The sequence below is a fragment of the Hyperolius riggenbachi genome, chromosome 9 (genome assembly GCF_040937935.1).
Source record: "Hyperolius riggenbachi isolate aHypRig1 chromosome 9, aHypRig1.pri, whole genome shotgun sequence".
In the NCBI taxonomy this organism is placed as follows: domain Eukaryota; kingdom Metazoa; phylum Chordata; class Amphibia; order Anura; family Hyperoliidae; genus Hyperolius; species Hyperolius riggenbachi.
In genome coordinates, this window is record NC_090654.1 from 227,512,754 (window position 1) to 227,536,177 (window position 23,424).

Here is a 23,424-nt window from a genome sequence, read left to right on the forward strand (position 1 = left end):
ACGCTTGCGGCAGGGCAGGAGAGAAGTTGGATGGCAAATTGGGACAGCTCTGGCCACAGGTCAAGCCTGCGCACCCAGTAGTTCAAGGGTTCCTCATCGCTGTTCACAGCAGTGTCTACATCCACACTTAAGGCCAGGTAGTCGGCTACCTGCCGTTCCAGGCGTTGGTGGAGGGTGGATCCGGAAGGGCTACGGCGAGGCGTTGGACTAAAGAACGTCCGCATGTCCGACATCACCATGAGATCGCTGGAGCGTCCTGTCTTTGACTGCGTGGACACGGGAGGAGGATTAGTGGCAGTGGTACCTTGCTGGCGTTGTGCCGTCACATCACCCTTAAAGGCATTGTAAAGCATAGTTGACAGCTGGTTCTGCATGTGCTGCATCCTTTCCACCTTCCGGTGAGTTGGTAACAGGTCCGCCACTTTGTGCCTGTACCGAGGGTCTAGTAGTGTGGCCACCCAGTACAGGTCATTCCCCTTGAGGTTTTTTATACGGGGGTCCCTCAACAGGCAGGACAGCATAAAAGTCGACATCTGCACAAAGTCGGATCCAGTACCCTCCATCTCCTCTTGCTCTTCCTCAGTGACGTCAGGTAAGTCAACCTCCTCCCCCCAGCCGCGAACAATACCACGGGAAGGTTGAGCAGCACAAGCCCCTTGCGATGCCTGCTGAGGTTGTTCTCCTGCCGCTGTCCCCTCCTCCTCCTCCTCCTCCTCCTCCCCCAAAGAAACACCTTGCTCATCATCCTCTGAGTCTGACTCGTCTTCTGCACACGACTTCTCTTCTTCCTCCTCCTCCCCCCTCTGTGCTGCCGCAGGTGTTGAGGAAACAGCTGGGTCTGATGAAAATTGGTCCCATGCCTGTTCCTGCCGTAACGGTTCCTGGTCACGCTCATTCACAGCTTCATCCGCCACTCTACGCACAGCACGCTCCAAGAAGTAAGCGTAGGGAATTAAGTCGCTGATGGTGCCCTCACTGCGGCTCACCAGGTTGGTCACCTCCTCAAACGGCCGCATGAGCCTGCATGCATTTTCCATCAGTGTCCAGTTGTCGGGCCAGAACATCCCCATCTTCCCAGACTGTTTCATTCTACTGTAGTTGTAGAGGTAGTGGGTCACGGCTTTCTTCTGTTCTAGCAGGCGGGAGAACATGAGCAGGGTCGAGTTCCAGCGAGTCGGGCTATCGCAAATGAGGCGTCTCACCGGCATGTTGTTTTTGCGCTGAATTTCCGCAAAGCGTGCCATGGCTGTGTAAGACCGCCTCAAATGCCCACAGAACTTCCTGGCCTGCTTCAGGACATTCGCTAAGCCAGGGTACTTTGCCACAAATCTTTGAACCACTAGATTCATGACATGTGCCATGCAGGGTATGTGTGTCAGCTTCCCCATATGCAAAGCGGCAAGCAGATTGCTGCCGTTGTCGCACACCACGTTGCCTATCTCCAGGTGGTGCGGGGTCAGCCACTCATCCACCTGTTTCTTAAGCGGCAGAAGCAGATAATGCACCTGATGGAGGAGGAAGAGGAGAAGGAGGGTGGCTTTGCTTTTGTGTGCTGCTGCTGCTTTTGCTCAGGTGGCCATCCCATTGCTGTTTGTGCCTTTTCTCCAGGTGCCTTCGTAAGGCACTTGTCCCTACGTGAGTGTTGGCCTTTCCACGGCTCAATTTTTGTTGGCAGAGCGAACAGATGGCTTTGGTCCGATCTGAGGCACACACATTAAAAAATTTCCACACCGCTGAGCCACCCTGGGATGTGGGCACTATGGGGACCTCAGCAGCTGATGCTGAAGGGCAAGTTGGCTGGCTGTACATAGGTGGCGATACATGGTGCCGGACTCTGCCACCAGCTGTTTCTGACGAAAAGCTGCCCCAATGTTAAGCTTGGAGGTGTAATCTCCACAGTCAGCATACAACACATAAGCTGACGTGAAGGAGGTACACACACCAGCACAAGGGATCAGGATATCCCCAGTTTAGTGGAGGAGAGGACTGACTCCAATAGGAGATTGTGGTGCACAGAGCCGGTGCAGATCCGAACAGCCACAAACAACACTTTCGTAATAACGTCTCAGCGCAAAGTAGCGCTGAGCGCATAAACCAGGACTGAGGAGATCAGAACAAGTAGACAGAATGAACGCTTGCTAGCTAGCGGCTACTTAGCGACAGCAAGCGTCCAAAACCAGACAGACTGGAATGAGGCAGCCAATGCGTTGCGGCGATGGCGTGCCTCACAAAGACAGGACAGGATAGTCAGAAAATAGCAGGATCAAGATAGATGAACGTAACACAGATAAATATACAATAAGTATGATTTCCTAGCGTATTACAATTACAGCTATCAATGAAACTATTCGTAACGTCTGACTAACATATGTATATATCGGCAATGAACCGATATATGACATAAGCAGGAACTCTGACTAAGACTGGAGTAATACAGGGAACAGGACTCAGAAGGATTCGCTATCTCTTCGCAGAGATGAACGCAATCCACAAACAGGACCAGGAACAGGATAACTAGCTCAGCGTGCTGGAACGCTGACTAACGGAACACAGGATATAAACAGTTCGTGTACGTATATATCAGCGACACTGATGTATCAACGTAACACGAATTCAAGGAAAATAACAAAATGCGCAAGTATGCGTATATATTGGCGATGAACCAATATATGACACAAGACAAGCAAGTAACAACTTCTAGAACAAGAGCAGAACTAGGAGGACTCGCTGACCCCTTCGCAGGAGTCAGCGCAGTCCACACGGACCAGGAACGAGGTGGGGCACGAGCAGAGTAACAGATAGAATCTGAGACTATGGTAGCCCATGAGACATTGCAGGAAGCAGTTCTTTATACTGAGGTCATCCAATGGGAGCAGACCTGCAGATTCCCACACAAGTGAATGGTAATTAATCACAGGCTGATAGCAGGAAAAGGCAGACAATGATATGCAGCCTGCAGGAAAGGGACTGCCCCTCCACTGCAGCAGACAATGTTTGTTTACACAAGAGCATGTTAAACTGTCATTAATTTCAGAGTGACTGCAGATGGAATTAGCAACTAGTTTAAGTGCAAACCAAACTATGCAAGAAAATGCATGTAATGACATCAGAACTGCTTGGGTTACAATACCACTGCAGCCAGCAGTAAACGCTGCAGACATGATCATAACACCCAGCTTCTTTCAGCAACTTCTCTCCTCCTACTACTCTCTGACTCCCCCTCTGAACTGTCCCCCTCTTCATCTCCTCTATTGGGAACATACAGAGGATCCCTATCATCGTCATCATCGTAATCATCCTGCCCAGCTTCGCTTGCCTCAGACAAATCCAAACATGCACCATCAGTAGGTCCTTCATCCTCCTTACACGTTACATCCATAGTGTTGCCGGGTAACTCAAATATATGAGCTGGTGAAAATTCATCTGGCTGTAACAACAATGGCTGTGCATCAGTGATTTCAACACTAAATAATTCTTGCGAAGTGTCAAATGCAGCGGAAGTGGTGCTAGTAGTAGCGCTGGTGGCTGAGCAAGATGAGGTGTTCTGTGTCGCTAAATACTCAACCACGTCCTGACAATCTTGGGAGGTGATGGGATGTGCCTTCTTCCGAGCACTGTACTGTGGGCCAGGTCCACACGAAATTACATTTACACAACCTCGCGCAGACCTGCCGGGTGGCCTTCCTCTGGCTCTGGCACTACCTCTTCCTCTACCTGTTTTGTCCATATCGGGTATGCACGGAGTAGTATATCACACTGCGTGCACTCACGTAGGTAGGTGGGTTCACTTAACTGCACAGGTATGCGCACTGATGCGGTGGGTTCACTGAACAGAACAGGTATACAGTGGCGGGTTCACAGAACAGGTATGCAGTGGCAGGTTCACTGAACACAACAGGTATGCAGTGGCAGGTTCACTGAACACAACAGGTATGCAGTGGCGGGTTCACTGAACAGGTATACAGTGGCGGGTTCACTGAACAGAACAGGTATGCAGTGGCGGGTTCACTAAACAGAACAGGTATACAGTGGCAGGTTCACTAAACAGAACAGGCATACAGTGGCGGGTTCACAGAACAGGTATACAGTGGCAGGTTCACTGAACACAACAGGTATGCAGTGGCAGGTTCACTGAACACAACAGGTATGCAGTGGCGGGTTCACTGAACAGGTATACAGTGGCGGGTTCACTAAACAGAACAGGTATACAGTGGCGGGTCCACTGAACAGAACAGGTATGCAGTGGCGGGTTCACTGAACAGGTATACAGTGGCGGGTCCACTGAACAGAACAGGTATGCAGTGGCGGGTTCACTAAACAGAACAGGTATACAGTGGCGGGTTCACTAAACAGAACAGGTATACAGTGGCGGGTTCACAGAACAGGTATGCAGTGGCAGGTTCACTGAACACAACAGGTATGCAGTGGCGGGTTCACTGAACAGGTATACAGTGGCGGGTCCACTGAACAGAACAGGTATGCAGTGGCGGGTTCACTGAACAGGTATACAGTGGCGGGTCCACTGAACAGAACAGGTATGCAGTGGCGGGTTCACTGAACAGGTATACAGTGGCGGGTTCACTAAACAGAACAGGTATACAGTGGCGGGTCCACTGAACAGAACAGGTATGCAGTGGCGGGTTCACTGAACAGGTATACAGTGGCGGGTCCACTGAACAGAACAGGTATGCAGTGGCGGGTTCACTAAACAGAACAGGTATACAGTGGCGGGTTCACTAAACAGAACAGGTATACAGTGGCGGGTTCACAGAACAGGTATGCAGTGGCAGGTTCACTGAACACAACAGGTATGCAGTGGCAGGTTCACTGAACACAACAGGTATGCAGTGGCGGGTTCACTGAACAGGTATACAGTGGCGGGTCCACTGAACAGAACAGGTATGCAGTGGCGGGTTCACTGAACAGGTATACAGTGGCGGGTTCACTGAACAGAACAGGTATGCAGTGGCGGGTTCACTAAACAGAACAGGTATACAGTGGCGGGTTCACTAAACAGAACAGGTATACAGTGGTGGGTTCACAGAACAGGTATGCAGTGGCAGGTTCACTGAACACAACAGGTATGCAGTGGCGGGTTCACTGAACAGGTATACAGTGGCGGGTCCACTGAACAGAACAGGTATGCAGTGGCGGGTTCACTGAACAGGTATACAGTGGCGGGTCCACTGAACAGAACAGGTATGCAGTGGCGGGTTCACTAAACAGAACAGGTATACAGTGGCGGGTTCACTAAACAGAACAGGTATACAGTGGCGGGTTCACAGAACAGGTATGCAGTGGCAGGTTCACTGAACACAACAGGTATGCAGTGGCGGGTTCACTGAACAGGTATACAGTGGCGGGTCCACTGAACAGAACAGGTATGCAGTGGCGGGTTCACTGAACAGGTATACAGTGGCGGGTCCACTGAACAGAACAGGTATGCAGTGGCGGGTTCACTAAACAGAACAGGTATACAGTGGCGGGTTCACTAAACAGAACAGGTATACAGTGGCGGGTTTACAGAACAGGTATGCAGTGGCAGGTTCACTGAACACAACAGGTATGCAGTGGCGGGTTCACTGAACAGGTATACAGTGGCGGGTCCACTGAACAGAACAGGTATGCAGTGGCGGGTTCACTGAACAGGTATACAGTGGCGGGTCCACTGAACAGAACAGGTATGCAGTGGCGGGTTCACTAAACAGAACAGGTATACAGTGGCGGGTTCACTAAACAGAACAGGTATACAGTGGCGGGTTCACAGAACAGGTATGCAGTGGCAGGTTCACTGAACACAACAGGTATGCAGTGGTGGGTTCACAGAACAGGTATGCAGTGGTGGGTTCACAGCACAGGTATGCAGTGGTGGGTTCAATGAACAGGTATACAGTGGCGGGTCCACTGAACAGAACAGGTATGCAGTGGCAGGTTCACTGAACAGGTATGCAGTGGTGGGTTCACAGAACAGGTATGCAGTGGTGGGTTCACAGAACAGGTATGCAGTGGTGGGTTCACAGCACAGGTATGCAGTGGTGGGTTCAATGAACAGGTATACAGTGGCGGGTCCACTGAACAGAACAGGTATGCAGTGGCAGGTTCACTGAACAGGTATGCAGTGGTGGGTTCACAGCACAGGTATGCAGTGGTGGGTTCACTGAACAGGTATGCAGTGGTGGGTTCACAGCACAGGTATGCAGTGGTGGGTTCACAGCACAGGTATGCAGTGGTGGGTTCACAGCACAGGTATGCAGTGGTGGGTTCACAGCACAGGTATGCAGTGGTGGGTTCACAGAACAGGTATGCAGCCAGACAGGAACAAGTTAAGCCTAACTAATCTTTCCCTGAGAGACAGTCTGCAGCAGCTCGCCCTACTCTCACTAACGCAGGCAGCACACGAGTGACCGTAATGGCTGCCGCTGCCTGCCTTATATAAGGGGGGGTGGGGCTCCAGGGGCTAGTGTAGCCTAATTGGCTACACTGGGCCTGCTGACTGTGATGTAGAGGGTCAAAGTTGACCCTCCATGTGCATTATGGGGCGAACCGAACTTCCGCAAAGGTTCGCCTGCGGGACGCGAACGCGAATCACTGAAGTTCGCATGGAACCGTTCGCAGGCGAACCGTTCGGCCCAACTCTACTCTCTGGCCCTTCCTGTCTCCAGCCTGACTCCTCCCCTTGGAGAGCCTCAGGCTGCTGGAAGGTTCCTGTGCTCCCAGAGCAGTGTCTCTTTACTGTCTATTATCACCTGCTCAGCAGGTGCATTACTCAAAGTACTACTGTTGCACCAAACACTCACATACCAAAAGGTGTCCAGAGGTTAGCAATATATCTGTATTATCGGTGATTCTGCAGATCATCAATAATCAGGTATATATCTGCATTCTTGGTGATACTGCAGATCACCAATAATCAGATTCTCTCTGCGTGCGGACACCGATCGTTACACTTACCTTCCAATATAACTTCTCTGGTGGTCCTAAGTGGACCAAACATAATGCAAAGTGGGGAAAACACCTGAGGGCCAAATCTGATGGCCCCCGAGGGCCAGATTTGTCCAATGGGCCAGGGTTTGACATGTATGCCCTAGATGTTACCTGACCAGTAGGTTCAGAAGTGGATTCCTAGGTTTAGGAAGCCCCATGTGCTCCTAACAGGCCATTTCAAATATTGACAAGCTAAGGAAAGTGGGTGTTTGGGTGTCTAGTATGCTGTTATGATTTGTAAAGGTCTTCAGGGCCGTATCTTTGGAAAGGCCATGGAGGCCCGGGCTTTGGGTGGCTGCAGCACTAGGAGGCCTACCCTTTTCTAAATGCTTTGCCTGTACATACGCTATTGCTATATAGTTCTTGTTACAAATGGAATGAGAATTGCTCTATTCATTGTATGTGTATACAGAAAGCAGTGCAGTTCACCTGATCATGTTGCATATATGAGTTAAATCTGAATGGCACTACCTCCTCACCGACAGGAAGCCTTCGCCCCAGTGAAAACATTGTTCATCATACATATAAACAGTTCTCCGGTGAAAGATGCTGTGTGGGAGAATCATTAGGATTTTGTTTCCCAATGAAGGCGCTGTGTGCACAAACTGTCCTTGTTACCAGCGTTCGCATAGCCTGCTTCCTGTTACATGAATGTTTCAATGATGCCAGTGTCCTTCGAAGTCACATTTTCTGGTTGCCAGGCAACATCACTCCTACACTTGGCTCCAAACATTTCTCTGTATACATTTATCTCTATTTTCATCTCTGGAATGCAAATGCCTTCATTTGTCAGGTGATAGAGAAGGGGCCAACACGGCGACTGCAACATTCATGTGCGGTGTAATCCATTTGTCACAGGGGAGGGTCAGTTATATAACGCTGGCAGCAGTGACATGCATCATTGCATTATATGATTGTCAAATGTTTGTACAGTGATTTTCAGTTATAGACAAGTTTCCGGTTAGACATGGTAACCATATCTGATATATCTTTATTTCTGTTGTATCTGGTACAGGTCTAACATGTTTCTATGCGTCAATGCCATTTTCATGTAAAACATTCCTCCTCTTTTCAAAACCTCCTTCACCTTTAGTATTTTAATGTTTTCAACTACTATTTTATATGGGTATGAAATACAAAGGTAGCCATTTAGAAACTCATGTCAGGCCGGGCACCTCTGTGTATGTGAATCTCTTCCAGAGGCGGAGTCCACACTGGAAGTAAGGCATGATGTCATTACTCCATCAGGTGCTGGATTTCTGCTCATACTGCTATGTGCATAGAGCTGACCCATGGGAACGCTTCTGCTGCATACCCATGGGTGGATATGTACCCGATCTCTGTTGCCCAAAGAATCGGATACAAATCACTGTTGGGCCACAGAGCAGCCATGATGCTGTACATACGTGTCATCACCCTCTGGCTGACAATGTGTATGTTGCTATGCAGGGGAGCTGAGGAACAACGAGCATGTATGACAGAGCAGCCTTCAGCGGGTGGGGGAGCGGTGAGAACAATGAGATCGGGTTTTGGGAATCACTAAAGATCTGACATGCCAGACAGGGGCGTAGAAATAGCCATAACTGCTATAGCAGCTGCTATGGGGCCCTGGAGCAGAGGTGGCCCACTGGGTACTTAATGTATTCACCATTAACTTTCTTGTGTTTCTCCACTCTCTGACTTTGTCTCAGTTCCCATGAACTATGTGCAGTGTTGATTGCATGAGAATGTAAATTGCCCAATTAAGTCATATCCATAGGGTAGGGGCGGGTGGCATTGCTTAACCAATTACCAAAAAGCTGATGCATTAAAACGTCCTATTGGAACCTGTTAACGGCTCCAGGACGTTTTAATACGTTGCTCACTCCTGCCGCCACTATGCACGTGTGCGAGCCCCCCGCCGCCGTTACCCGTCGGGACACCCCGATCTGTGATTGGGGAAGAGGAGCAAGCGGTCCTCTACCCAATTACAATGCCTGGAATTAATGGACATGACCCCAATCAGGGGCCATGTCTATTCATAAAACAGGAAGCAGTCAGAGCTTAGTAAAATGTAAAAAAAAAGTGAACACTTCCTGTAAAACAGGAGAGTGTTCGCAATGCCATCTAGTGGCCAAAAAGTAAAATTACACATACAAACACAAATATTAATAAAGTTAATGCCTTTCACTTCCATAGCCACCCCCCCCCCCAAAAAAAAACCACTTTTAAATATAACAAACCCCCCCCCCCCCATAAATAGTTGTCTTAGGGACTTTTTAATCCCGCCTGCATCCCTTCCCTCCCCTCCTCTACAAGCTAATTGGGGGGAAGGGACGCAGGCGGCGAGCAGCGCTATAGAGGAGGCGGGGGAGTGGCGGAGAGTGACAGTCTGCATGTAAATAGCCTGCTATCGACACGCTGCGTGTCGCTAGCACATCGGTTTGATTTATGGGGGACAGCAGAGAGCAGGGGGGCCTGGGGGGGGGAACAGCTTAGTAACAGAGGCTGGTGATTATATGCAAAACCAGCCTCTGTGTGCTAATAGGATTCTTACAACCCACCTTGGGTTCTCTTTAACAGTTTCACAGCATCAGAGCTTTCTTTTTCTTACCCAAGCCTCATTTTTAGCTGCACAGAAGAAAACTGCCTGGGCATTTTTCCCCTGACGCTGTGCAAAGCATGATGGGATTTCTAATGTTGTTGTTCTCGTTCTGCTGTTTTGGTGCAATTTTTTTTTTTATTTGAGATTTAAAGCCTAGCGTACGCCGCTTGGAGCGGTGATCAGGACACGGGACAGTTGGAACTGTGTCTCATGCTCCCTGTCACCTCCTTTCAACCAAAAAGATGGCTGCCCCCATGAAAAAGATGGCTGCCTCCATTAAATCACAAACATTTGCCTTTTTCATTTAAAACAGGGTGGGTAAGAGATTATATTACCTATCTATTTGAATTAACATAACTAATGTAACTTAATGATAGTATGTTTGTTTAGGCTGAAGTTCCCCTTTAATAAATAATGATGCTGCTTGCAGGATGGAGGAATACTGGTGTTTGGTGATGGTGCAGAGTATGTAAATTGGATGCTGGGGTTTAGCTATAGTTTCGCTAGTGGTGCAGGTAATTTGCAGAGGTGCCTTAATCCGTAATGGGTGCTTGGCTATAGCATATCCGAGTGCCATTTGGCTGCGGCGGTTCAGCAATCAGGTATGGATGCTCGGCTATAGCAGAACTGAGCGTCGTGTAATAGTTTTGCTGCCTGGATTTGGCTACACCAGGTGCCTAAACAGAAATGTATGCTCTCCAAGGAGGGGAAGGGAAGTACTAGTTAGTGTTAGGCAAAGGTAGGGAGTTTAGTGTTAGCTGTAGGTAGAAGTGGTTTAGTGTGAGGGAAAGGTTAGGAAAAATTGTACAACAGGCATTATGCCTTGGCTAAATTTTTGGGCACCTTTTTTCCATGTACGCACGCAAGTTACACATAAAATGATGAGAGACATGTGTATACAGAGTCTCATTCCCATTTAGAACTAAGCTGTGGTCCATTCTTGTTTTTTTATTTTATTTCTTCCTTATTAGAGTTAAGAATCCATGGGGGAGATTTATCAACGCATTACCGACATTTTTTTCTTCTTAATCTGTTCTAACCAGCAGGGAGAACAGTTCTGTATGATAAGAACCTTCTTAAATCTTAGGTAATAGTGGCAATTTAGCATGAATTTCTAGAGCTGCGCTACAGTTAAGGAAAGTTCAAATCCATCCCTAAACTGGCGCAGAATAAGAAGTGCTTGATAGCAGTTCTACAGGTGTAGAACTGCAGGTAGACATGATTGCAAAGTGCAGGCTAGACATGATTTGTGATGTTCTCCTCCCCCTGCTGAATTCCTCCTCAGAAACTGCTGCTCAATACAGCAGGTGTGTTGGTTACCTCAGCAACAGCAATTCCCCTCACACACTGCACTGTCTGAGAGACCTTTCTAGCTCCTCCTATCTTACAACAGTTTTAGAAGTAATCTGCACTATCTAATGATTTCTTTAGATGCCTGAGACAGTTCTGCATGGATTTCTAAAAACCTACCAATATTTTGTCTCAGACACTCTTGATAAATCTGGCCCCATGGCCCATATCAAACTGACTTTTAAATTTTTGAGTTTTCTCCTATGTGATACTTTCAAAACCTGTCCTAAAATACCTTTAAACCACCAGCAAGCAAGAAAATACTCAAAATAATTTTGATAGCACTTTTTCATCTAATGTTTAGTAATTTTTGAATTGTGCTGAAAAATTACTTTAATACAAGATGAAAATATCTCCTAGGAGAAATCTCGGGAGAAAAAGTTAATTGCATAAAGGGCCCAGGGTTCTAAGTGATGGTGTAACTCTCAGTGATAACTAATTAGAGGTCATGAGACTCTCGTTTTTAGAAGTCTTTTAAAGCCGATTGTAGGTAACCTGTATTCTATCAATTGCCATTTCCGATAGCACTTAGGGGATACTTTATATTCAGTGCATCAAAAGTTCACTTAAATACAGGACTTACAGATTACATAAGCGATTATATCATAAGTATGACATTATTTGGCTGAACAGACATCTGAGTGAGTCACTGGTGGTGAGTAGACAGAGAATTACAAAACTGTTTAGCAGAGGCCTAGTCAAGTTCAGGCAGAAAGTCGAGAAAAAAACAGCAGACAGACGGAAACCTGAAGACAAGTTGAAACTTCAGTAACAGGTCACAATAAACTCTGGCGAGACTCCAGGCAAGGAGTAACATCCAAGTTTTCTTAGCCAATGTACCCCTAAGCAGAATTTTAACTAACTAGCCAATGACGTCAGGATGTGCCAGCAGTGTACAATAATAGAGAAAAAAACAGGTGAACACCTAGAGGGATTGCCCTAGATTCCAGCATTAAAAACCGCTGAGTACTGTGATTCTACTTTTACTTGTATTACAGTAATCTTTTAGGATTAGTAAGAGAGATGCTGTTTTGGATATGAAGAATGGAGTATCACTCAAAAAGCTAATCCTAAAACATGTCTGCTGGTACACATTAAGACTATTATTTGACAGTGCTCAACCTTCTTTGGACATTACAAGTGTGCTCCATTCATCTAATATCACATCTGCCGACTGAAGTGAGGTGTTGGTGTGGTAACTGACTACATACATGGGGATAGGGGGAGGGGTCTGCTGATGGAGAGATAAGTAGCAGCCTAATCCTTGTTATATTCAATAGCCTATATTTTTTATGCTGGGATTACACGTTACGTTTTTCGCGTTCGATTCTGCACGCGATCTATTAGCCATGCGATTTTCTGCTTGATTCTCTTATCTTCCACTCGTTTTTCCTATCTTTTTTTCCATTCACTTCTATGAGAAATCGAGCGGAAAAGAATCGAGCGGAACATCGGACATGTCGGAATTTTATAATGGAAGGCATCTATCGGAACGATTCTTTGCAAAAAACGTAACGTGTAATTCCCGCATTCAGGTCAAACCATTATTGAAATAATCCTATCATGGTAAGATTTGTAGAGGTGAACACAGACAGTTAATATCACTGACCCTGTTCTAGTAGGACCGTGGCTCCAAAACCTCTCTAGCAGGGCCCCCCCTCCCCCCCCCCCCCCCCCCCCCCGCTCTGCTGCTGTGGCCTAATCTCCTAAAGGGCTCTTTCACACCCCAAAATCATGAAATGCAGTCGCAAAATGCAATCGCAAATTCGAACACATTTTGTGATTTTAACTATCTTGGCCTCAATTGAAAAGCAGGAAAAATGCAGCAGAACTAAGATAACCTTTTTAGAAAATCGGAAATGCATTCAGTATGAATGCATTCCCACAATTCCAGTTGTAACTGTACTTTTGTTTGGAGAATTGCAAGCCTCTTCAAAACAAAACGGAATGCAGCCGGTGTGAAAGGCCCCAAAATCTGCTCTCCTCGTGGTGTTTTTTCCCCAAAGTGTTTCCAATGCTCTGTGCCCCCCACCCGTGCTGCCTCAGCCCGCCCCCAACTCAGCAGCCGCGGCCTAATAGGTTTAACAATATTAGATTTACCGCCTAACGGATGATTTACTCACCCGTACAATCGCCGATTCTAGCTTAAGTTAACATGAGGTTTATATTACATGTATTATACTGTACAAAATTACACCACAGGGGGGCATTAGTAGGTTTATAATGGTTTGATTGGCTGGTCACAATCATGTGTTGCTTCCTTTTTTTCCCTCGGCTAAAGCAGGAAATGATTATAGCAGGAAGAGATTGCAGCAAAATGACCTAACAGATCTACCACCTTAAACTAATTACATGCTTTCTCCATGAGTTCTGGTACGCACAACAAGCAACTCTGTGTAAAATATTCCTTGTTTCTATAATATACTGGCAGTGTAAAACTTTGTTGGCCTGTTAATAGCAGGGCCGGTTCTAGACTTTGTGCTGCCTGAAGCAAACCCCTTGCCCACAAGATAATCGGAACCAATAGGCAAAAGGAGCAGTGGGAAGCTGTGATTGGCTGGTCTGGTGCCAGCACCCCCGTTTGATTGGTCGCGTGCTAAAGCTTCCCCTCTGACTTGCACAGTGATCTCTCACTGGTGATGAGGTTTTACCGTAGCATGCCTCAATAAGAGACCTATATCAGCACCTCATCTGCTTATGATGTCATAGGGAAGGGTGGCAGGTGCCACCGGTCCAATTGAGGACAAGGATTCAGGGATGTATCGATGAGAAGGGTAGTGTGTAGGCCATGAAGGCGGGTAGGAGAGTGGCAAGGAAGCAGGCACCAGGAGGCCTAAACGGCTTCTGCAAACGCTGCCATCTAGATTTTGCTGCCTGAATCACATGATTCATTTGGCTTCATGGTAGGCCCACCCCTAGTTAATATAGTATACATTGTCGGCCTATTATGTTAATAGTATGTACCTGCTGTAGATGCATATCACTCTGCAGCTGAATGGCAGACAGATTTTTTATAGCAGGCTATTTCATACACTATTAAAAATGGAAATTAGATATCACCCCATTGCTACTTAAAGTTAGACAAAAACGTAAAACTTTGTCCAAACTACCGCTCTCCCCTGTTGCTAGGATGAACCTCCTCAAAATGGTAACTATGCCACAACTTCTCTATTGTCTACACAACACTCCGATATGGCTCAATTTAAAACTCTCTAAGACAATTAACACAATTTTTAGAGACTTTGGCCTCAATTCACTAAGCTTTATCAAACACTTTATCAAACGTTTGATAATTTACCTCATAGGTAAAATCTAATTTTGAATTCACTAAGGTATTACAGATTTATTGAATGTTTTATCGATAAAACATTCAATAACAATATAACACCTTAGTGAATTCAAAATTAGATTTTACCCATGAGGTAAATTATCAAACGTTTGATAAAGTGTTTGATAAAGCTTAGTGAATTGAGGCCTTTATCTGGGGACAGGGTAGAGTTAAAATTAGGCTTCAATGGGCCTGATGCAATTCACTTTATCTCCTAAGTTTTCTCCTACGTTAATTTTTACATCTTATCAATAAAATGCCTTTTAAGCCACGAGCAAGCAAGAGAATACTCAGCATAATTTTGTCAGTATTGTTTACCTACTTTTTGGTAATTTTTTAATTGCAAGGTGCTGACAATTTATTTAAATTTGAAGATGAAAAATTATCTCCTAAGACAAATCGTAGGAGAAAAAGTGAATTGCATCAGGCCCAATATCTAATATATAGGATATATCCAATACGAGGGTGGTTTAGCTGTCCCTAATTCCTGGGTTTATTTCCTGGCTTCGCAAGCGCAACACATGATAGGGTGAGACAATGACGAAATGAGAGACTCTAGTAGGGTTCTGCTAGAGAGATTTTCAAATTCCCCTCAATTTATGGTGCTTTGGAATTGCTTAAATTGAAAGCCCCTATGTTTGTCTTGATGCAGAAGGTTTGGGATAGGATAAGGAATATGCAGGGGATTACAGGGCGTACAATATATTTGACTTTGTATGATAACTATCAGTTACCAGAACTAAGGTGCTTGTCTTTTTTGAGGAGGTGGGCTACTATGGGGATAGGGGCTCTGGAAGTGGTGCTTGGGAATGGGAGTCTACATTCAATGACTGATATTGCTGCAAAATTGGAAGGGACCAAACTCTGCTGCTCCTTTATCAACATGCTCAGCTCTCACATGCACTGAAGAAGCAGCAGATTTCGGTTGATATGAATCTGGCCCTGGCTCTAGTTTTTAACGTAATGTCTCAGTGCGTTACTATTTCTGGTTTTATATCTGAATGTTATGCTAGGATGCTCAGACAAATATCCCTTAAAGTCTTATGATAAGTGGGTCAGGGATCTGGGAGTTCTTTTGGTTGAATATTGGGAGGAAATGCTTCAAAGTGTACCTAAAATATCCACTAATGCTACTGTAACGATTGTGGAACTTTCTCCGTGATCAGCGCACAACACGTGCGCTGACACGGCGGAAATCCTCCACAAGCATATATTTGCAGGCACCCAGCAAAAGGTGCTACGCACCTGTAGAGGGAAATTCCTGTCGGCAAATGGCGCTGGGGAGTGCAGAGGAACCAATCCTCTGTACCTCCACAAGTGCCAGACAGGAATTGTACGAAGCGCAGAACGCAATCGCAAGAGAGGCGATTGCGAATGAGATTGAGCAAAGGGACAGGTTGTATGTGTGTGCGCCAATCCAGTCGCCACCCCGCGACCGCGCACACACACAACAGCAGATACGAAATAGGAACGCGATCGCGAGAGGTGCGATCGCCAGACGTGACACAAGGCAGATCAGAATAGAATACGAGGGTAGCAAAGGCACAGCAAATAATACAATAAGGAGATACGGAAAATAACAAACGCTAGCTAACCGCGAACACCGCACTCATTCGCAACAGTGCACGCGGTTATGCGCGATCTCCACGTGATAAGCACAATAGAGACAAGCACACCTAACTAACCATTAACAGACAAACATGAAACAGAGGACGCGAGCGCTTGCTTAACGGTTACCTCACCGAGCCTCCAGCAAGCGTAGCGGACAAGACAGACACACGAAAACAGGGACAAACGAGAGATAGGATCCACAGCACTAGCGAAAAGTGGCTAGCGTGATCCAGGTACAGAGTAGCAGAACAGAAGGATCCCCAGCGCTAGCGAAAAGTGGCTAGCGCGATCCCAGAAGACAGAACAGAAGGATCCCCAGCACTAGCGAAAAGTGGCTAGCGCGATCCCAGGAGACAGAACAGAAGGATCCACAGCGCTAGCGAAAAGTAGCTAGCGCGATCCCAGGAGACAGAACAGAAGAGATAGCTGGTATCAACCGCTGCACCAGCTATACTCCAAGAACAGAGATCAGAACTATTTCCTGTCCACCACCGCTGGGACAGGACAATGGCAACAGGCAAGACAAGACAGAACAGGCAATACAGATCATACAACCTGACTGGGCTAGAAGGGGAGCCTAAAGCAACCCCCAGGAATTAACTATACTAGATAGCAATGGCTGACACTCCAGCAGTGTCCATCAGGAACAGACCATGGAAAGGAAATGACCAGCAAAGCCTTCTGGGAAACATAAAGCTCTTATAGTGCCAGTCATCAAAGAAGGCAGGTAGGGGATTTGCATAATGAATGTATGCAAATTCCCCAGCAAGAGAACAGACCAGAAACTTGCAATGGAAAGACAGGTCTCTGTTCCAGAGACCTGCAGCCCACAGACTAGAGGAATGGACAAACAGCTGTCTGCCTGTGCAGCCAGCTGAGCGGATCATCACAGCTACGCAATGCCTGTCACAGTTGAATATTATACATAGAACTTGCCTGATACCTAAAAGGTTATTTGCTAAACATTGCAGTGCTGACCCTGACTGCCTAAGGCATCAGCGAGATCATGGCGACGTCGCACACATGCTGTGGAACTGTCCAAAGCTACATAGATATTTGTCCTCTGTCTTGGATATTGTTGATCAGGCTTCTGCCGTATCTATCCCGAGGACTCTGCAGGCCGGTGTGTTGAGTCTGTTGGCGGGAATGGATGTGGCAGAACCTACTCAGATTATGATTCACGGGTCATTGTTTCAAGCTTGCAAGCTAATTCTTATGTCCTGGAAAGACTCCACTCCTCCAGTGGTAGACATATGGAATACGCATATGAATGGATATTTTAGATTGGAGAAACGGATCTATGCTCATAGAGGGGCTCCACATACATTTGAGAAGATCTGGGGTAGTTGGTTGGATATACCTGGTCTAGCTGATTTCGAACTAGTAAGAGATAGGATATTGGGACCTTCCTAAATGTTATATGTTATAAATCTGGGGCCAATGTTGTTGAATGCTGTTATTTTATTGTTGAGATTGTATATGGTGTACTTTTCTCCAGAGCTCCCCAACCCTGCCCTCAAGGCCCACCAACAGTCCAAGTTTTGCAGGAAACCACAAACATGTTCAGGTGAGGTTATTAGTATCTCAGCAGAGCTGATTAACTTCCTGTGTGGATTTCCACAAAACATGCACTGTTGGTGGGCCCTGAGGACAGGGTTGGAGAACACTGCTAGACTCTACCTGGGGTGTTGCAATTACTGATGCATGATTTCTGTATATGCTCTACTATGTGTTCTGCTGGTTAAACTATGCTTGGTATGAGTTGCACCTTTTCTACTGTAATGCTTAATATGTTTTTTTTTCGATAAAAGTCTGATTTTAAAAAAAATATGGAAATTAGAAGTTACATGTAGTATTATCTAAGTGAACGGCAAGAGTTGCAGTTCAGTAACAGAACAAGCAATCCTATTAACTAAATGACTGGAAGTGTATTAGGTCATGTTGCCATAGACGAGGAATGGAGACTGTGCTGTTAATGCGATCCTAGATTCACAAGTAACAGTAGAAAGCAACAGCTAGAAAAGGTCTGCCAATAAGTTCTGTGTTTAGTGGAGAAGGGAAATGGTAGTTTACATCCACAGTGCACTGTACTGAGATATTTTAAGCTGCCCTGACATCAACAGAGCTAATGTCAATGACTTCAATAGGTCCTTTTGTTTAGAAATACAAACAAATTACAACTAAGAGGTAAGTTGTACTTCAACTTTCTAAGTTTGAAAAGAGCAAAATACTTACATCAAGGACATGCTCCCTTCACTGCTGTAAGTTTGGTAGATAATACAGATCTATAAGCAAAAGGCAACATTTCACAAATCCATAGATGCCTACAATTTCTGTTTGAATTTAGGTTATTGAAATCTCGAAACGCAAATTCACCCGCCCCCACACTTCAGCATCCATATAAGTGGACATTGTCAGGAGGGCGTTCACTTATTTACGCTTCCCGTTGCTCTTCACGTGATACATGAAGTGCAAATAAGTGAACTCCCTCTGAACCTGTCCACATGTCAGGGTGCTGAAGTATGGTGACAGGCGAATTCGGGTTTCTGAATTTCAGTATCCTGAATTCGAACACCAACAATACCAACAATAATAATCTCATCCAAAAGTATCACAAAATATAATAGGTTTAACTAAAGTTCTTCTTAGGTGGTAGAACAACAGTGTTTCTGAAAACCTTGCCTGTATTTTTCCATCTCTTGGTCTGCATTATTGGTTGTCTTTTTTTCAGGAAGCTTCTGACTTGCCTTTTGAAATTCTGGAAATTACTTAGAGTGCCAATGTTTGACATGTACTCAAGACACTAAAGGGTTACTTCTGAATCTGAGCTCAATGACAGGAGGTTGTTCACACTAGAGAGTCAAATCATGGTCAGACACTCATGTCGTGCTGTAGTCCTCACAAGTCTTCACAGAGAGAAAATAATTCTATAAAATGGTTGGCAAACAAGTTCTTTGTTTTATTTGTTTTAACCTGGTTAAGCATGCAACAAGGTGTTAGAAATTGTACATCTCTGATTATTTGTGGTAATAGCTAAAGCATTGGGAAAGAGCAGTGGAGGGCAGGCAATGTAATCTAGCTGTTCTAACGGCTTGTCAACGGCTAAGACAAAATGGTATCTATACCTACTGACCACTCTTCTTGAGCCAGTAAAGCTAAGAAAATATTTAAAAAGTTTAAAACATGAAGAGGCAGTGGTGGCCTTATCTCCTCTAAGTAGACACAAAAATTGCCTATGTGTTTGTCAAATAGAACAGGTTTATTTACATACTCCGGGGGACAATGCAATGCATTTCGCAGGTTTGATCCCGCTTCATCAGGCAATAACAATGGAGTAATAGCATATGTGGTCAGAAGAAGAGCCAGGCACAGAGGTGCCTGGCATATTATCATACTTTATTTCAACTGCCAGTACATACTACGCTATATTTGGCTCTTGGTGTCCCTACTCTGTGTTAAGAAAATATTTATACCAAATTCTCCAGCATCAATTCCCATTTAAAAGTGTGAGCTTAATGTTCTCTGTAGAATGGACAAAGTACAGTAGGTGTTTACTTATGTGCTCCTAGTATAGCACTTAAAAGTGCAGGAGAAAAAATATACACATATGCTAATAATTGCAGAGGGCACTAGTATTCAGAGGTCTTTTCCTCCACTGTGCTCCCCAGGCAAAGGTCTAAATATATTGTCTAAGTCTAACAGCTCTAGTGTTACATTTTTTGTGTAATAGGGCTAACAATTCAGTCTTGAAAATTGAATCTCATGATCAGAATCAACACAATACATGGACAGAATTTCAGTCTCTGTGGGTGGAGCTACTGCTGCTCAGAGTGCATCATTTCATTGTTCAGATGGAAAGGAGGAAGACTCAGACTGAATCTCTCTGAAAAGATTACAGCCTATAGTAATGACAATTTTTGGTTCAGGAAGTGGCCATTTTTTTTTCAATTCCTGACCAGATTGTAACCAACAAGCTTCTGCATAGATGCAAACAGGCTCTGCAACTGACACAGATGCAGGAGAAAAGTAGCTAGTCAATGCTGAACACGGCAAACGTATGTAGAGAAGTGTGTAGGTAAATTGGGAACAAGGACTACAAACAACAGTCCCATGAACATGTCTTTAAAGGGGCACTATGGCAAAAAATTGTAAAATTTAAAATATGTGCAAACATAGACAATAAGAAGATCACTTTTTACAGAGTAAAATGAGCCATAAATTACTTTTCTCCTATGTCGCTGTCACTTACAGTAGGTAGTAGAAATGTAACAGAAGCGACAGGTTTTGGACTAGTCCATGTCTTCATAGGGGATTCTCAGCAAGGCTTTTATTCTTTATAAAGATATTCGCTAAAAAGGATTTAAACAATGATGCTGGCCAGCTTCCCTGCTCGCTACTTAGTTTTTTGGCAGTTAAACAGAGCATCAACTGCCATTCACTTAGGCCTAGTGCACACCAGAGCGGTTCTGCTGCGGTTTGCGATCCGCTTGCGGGTGCGGATCCGCTAGGGTAATGTATTTCAATGGGCTGGAGCACACCAGAGCGGGAGGCGTTTTGCAGAAACACATACTCCCGGGCTGCTGCAGATTTTGGATTTCAGATGCGTTTCTGCCTCAATGTTAAGTATAGGAAAAACGCAAACCGCTCTGAAAAACGGCACTTCAGAGCGGTTTGCCAGGCGTTTTTTGTTACAGTAGCTGTTCAGTAACAGCTTTACTGTAACAATACATGAAATCTACTACACCAAAAACGCTTCACAAAACCGCAAAATGCTAGCTGAAACGCTACAGAAAAAGAAGAAAAAGTGTTTCAAAATCTGCTAGCATTTTGCGGATCTGCTAGCGGTTTTTGGTGTGCACCAGGCCTAAGAGCTTTTGAAAATAAATAATTCCCTGAGAATCCCTTATGAAGAGATGGACTAGTCCAAAACCTGTCGCTTCTGTCAGATTTCTAACACCTACTGTAAGTGACAGCAACATAGGAGAAAAATAATGTATGGCTCATTTTACTCTGGAAAAAACATACTTCTTATTTGTATATGTTTGCACATATTTAAAATTTTACAATTTGTCGCCATAGTGCCCCTTTAATAAAGGTTCAGAAATCAGTACAGTATGTATTACATTTTTAAAAACTTATCGCAAACTTCCCCACAAAAGTGCATAGATGACATAAAACTACTCATGATGGGACACATTACATGCATGTAATTAAAACAAAAGGTTTCAGTAACACGCATGTACTATACCCTATTATGGGCAGCAATGCACTTTTGTGGGGAAGTTTGTGAGATATTTATTCTGTACTGATTTTTGGATCTATATTAAAAGCAAGTTCATAAGACAATTGTTTGGAGTACTTCTTGTTCTCAGTTTACCTACACACCTTTTTCTATACTTACTCATACATAGATGTAGGAACATATTTGTGCTTGGAATTACTGTAAACCGAGGACCACAATTTTGTGTGTACCAAATTGTAACATATGAGAAATGATTAGCATATTCCCTGTACTGTATATTTACCCAGTTTTAGTTGTCTTGGTGTTCTTCCATTTCCTTCTACAACTTCAAAGCAGAATGGAAATTTAGAGTACACCTTGTTCCAGACAAACATTTGCAAGAAAAATTAGCAGACTGAATACTGTATATCCTCGACTATAAGTCAACTCCAATATTTGACCTTCTTAACCTGGAATTTTTTATTGACTCAAGTATTGGTCTACCCAGCAAAGTTAATGGCTGCACTTGGGGACCAGGAAGAATTAACAGCTGAACTTGGGGCCCATGAGGGGTTAATGACTGCATTGCATAAAGTAATGCAGCCATTAACTCTTCCTGTCCTTAAAGAGGAGCTGTCAGCTATACTATCTCAGAAAAAACAGAAGTAGATTAATACTTGCTCTACTTACATAACATATGTATTGCACTGTCCACGTTTTTGATTTTAGTGATTTTTCTACAGTAAAAAAAGAGAAAATCCTTCTTAGCATTTCCTTTAACTGTGGCTATTTTGAAGCCAATCCCGATGTCATTTCCTCCCTTACTCTCCTCTGCATGATTTGCCCGCCCTTCACTATAAAAAGTGCATTGTTTTAGCATGAGAAATATTTGCCAATCAGAGCGGAACAGAGTTGTGGGAGGGGAAACAGGAGGAAAAGAGGCTTCAGCCAATCAGGCTGCATTAGTTAAGTCTGAGGGGAAGCAGAGAAGCAAAAAAGTACAACCCAGCATGCCCCGCAACTTCCTTTTTGTCTACCAAATTTTGTGTGTACCAAATAAGAGTCAGGTAAACTGGGGAATGATAATTTATCAACATAGAAAAGTAATAATGATTTTAACTTTTGGATTGCCTGCTTAGCATCCTTATTACTTGTTTACCAGATAAAAATAAAGAATTAATTTAATTTTATGCCTGACAGTGACACTTTAAGTGCAGCCAATAACTCCTCCAGGTCCCCAAGTGCAGTAATTATCCACTCCCCCTCCGTAGTAAGCACTGCAGGCCAGTATGTTTCCCCCTGCCCTTTCCATGTTAATTGTTGGGGCCAGGACTTTTAGACCTGTGTTTTCTTGGCATTTCCTTTATTAAGAAAGTGTCACTTACCACTGAATAAATTGGTGCAAATGGGAAGGTCACTAATAGTACACACATTACTCAATGTGCTCAGTGTTGCTCGTGACTCGTGTATAAGTCAACCCCAATACTTTTATTTAGTGAGTCAGACCTACATTTCTAGATTCATTGTCTAATATATAAGGTATACATTAGTCAGATTTCCATTAGACTGGATACACACTTATAAGCTTTTCTGTTCGATTCAGTCACTTTAATGAAATCAGCAGGTGATCTCTTGCCCCCAGCATGTCCAGTCACCAGCCCAGTAACCATAGCTGTATTCAAAGACTTGAGTTCTGGGCGGATCCGTAACAGCACATTTGCAACAGATTTTTGAAAAATCCATTGCAGATATTAAACTCTACTAAATAACACTGAGGTTGTTTCAAATTGTCTCTCACTTTGTGACCAGAATTGAAGATTTTTTTTGTCACCTGGAGTGGAGTTTATGACATCTCCAGGGTAATTTCTTTTCAGTATAAGTGATCCTGAAACCTGGTTGGAATAAAAAAAATACTAAGCGATAATGGTTTGAAATAATTTCTTGAGCCTTATCAAATTATAAGCACAGTTAGGTAGTTAGTGGTTGTACACTAGGCTGACATTGATGTGCAACTTATGTCACTGTATATTGTGCCGTGAAAATGGTTACAGAGCAGGGAAAAGGCCCCTTCCTGGATATTTGCACGATACCCATCTTTGCCCCGTGAGACACAGAGTAGGCATAGCCAGCCTAACCATTGAAGTTGCAAGTCTGTATCATGCAAGGCCTGATTCGGCCACTGTTGCATTCAGACAGGAATGTCAAGAAAGCACTTCAGGAGATAAGCTTCCTTTATTTCTATTTAGAGCACTACAAGATGCAGCTTAATGAGATTTATATGATTCATCAAAGAAAGACAAATTATACAGAAACATTTATACAATGAAGAAATCAACGTATTCAAAT

General features: G+C 44.5%; 1 long non-coding RNA gene across 2 annotated transcripts in view; it reads right to left on the reverse strand.

Annotated features, from left to right (window-relative positions):
- The window catches only part of LOC137532993 (uncharacterized), a 148,900-nt gene extending 128,660 nt beyond the window's left edge, over nt 1-20,240 (reverse strand). Inside the window, exon 1 of one of the 2 annotated variants that reach the window (XR_011024100.1) lies at nt 20,107-20,240. This is a non-coding gene — a long non-coding RNA (uncharacterized lncRNA). Of the gene's footprint in view, nt 1-7,413; nt 7,830-20,106 lie in introns of those variants that run through there. The other variant, XR_011024099.1, reaches the window with a different exon arrangement.
- Between the last annotated feature and the right edge of the window lie 3,184 nt (nt 20,241-23,424).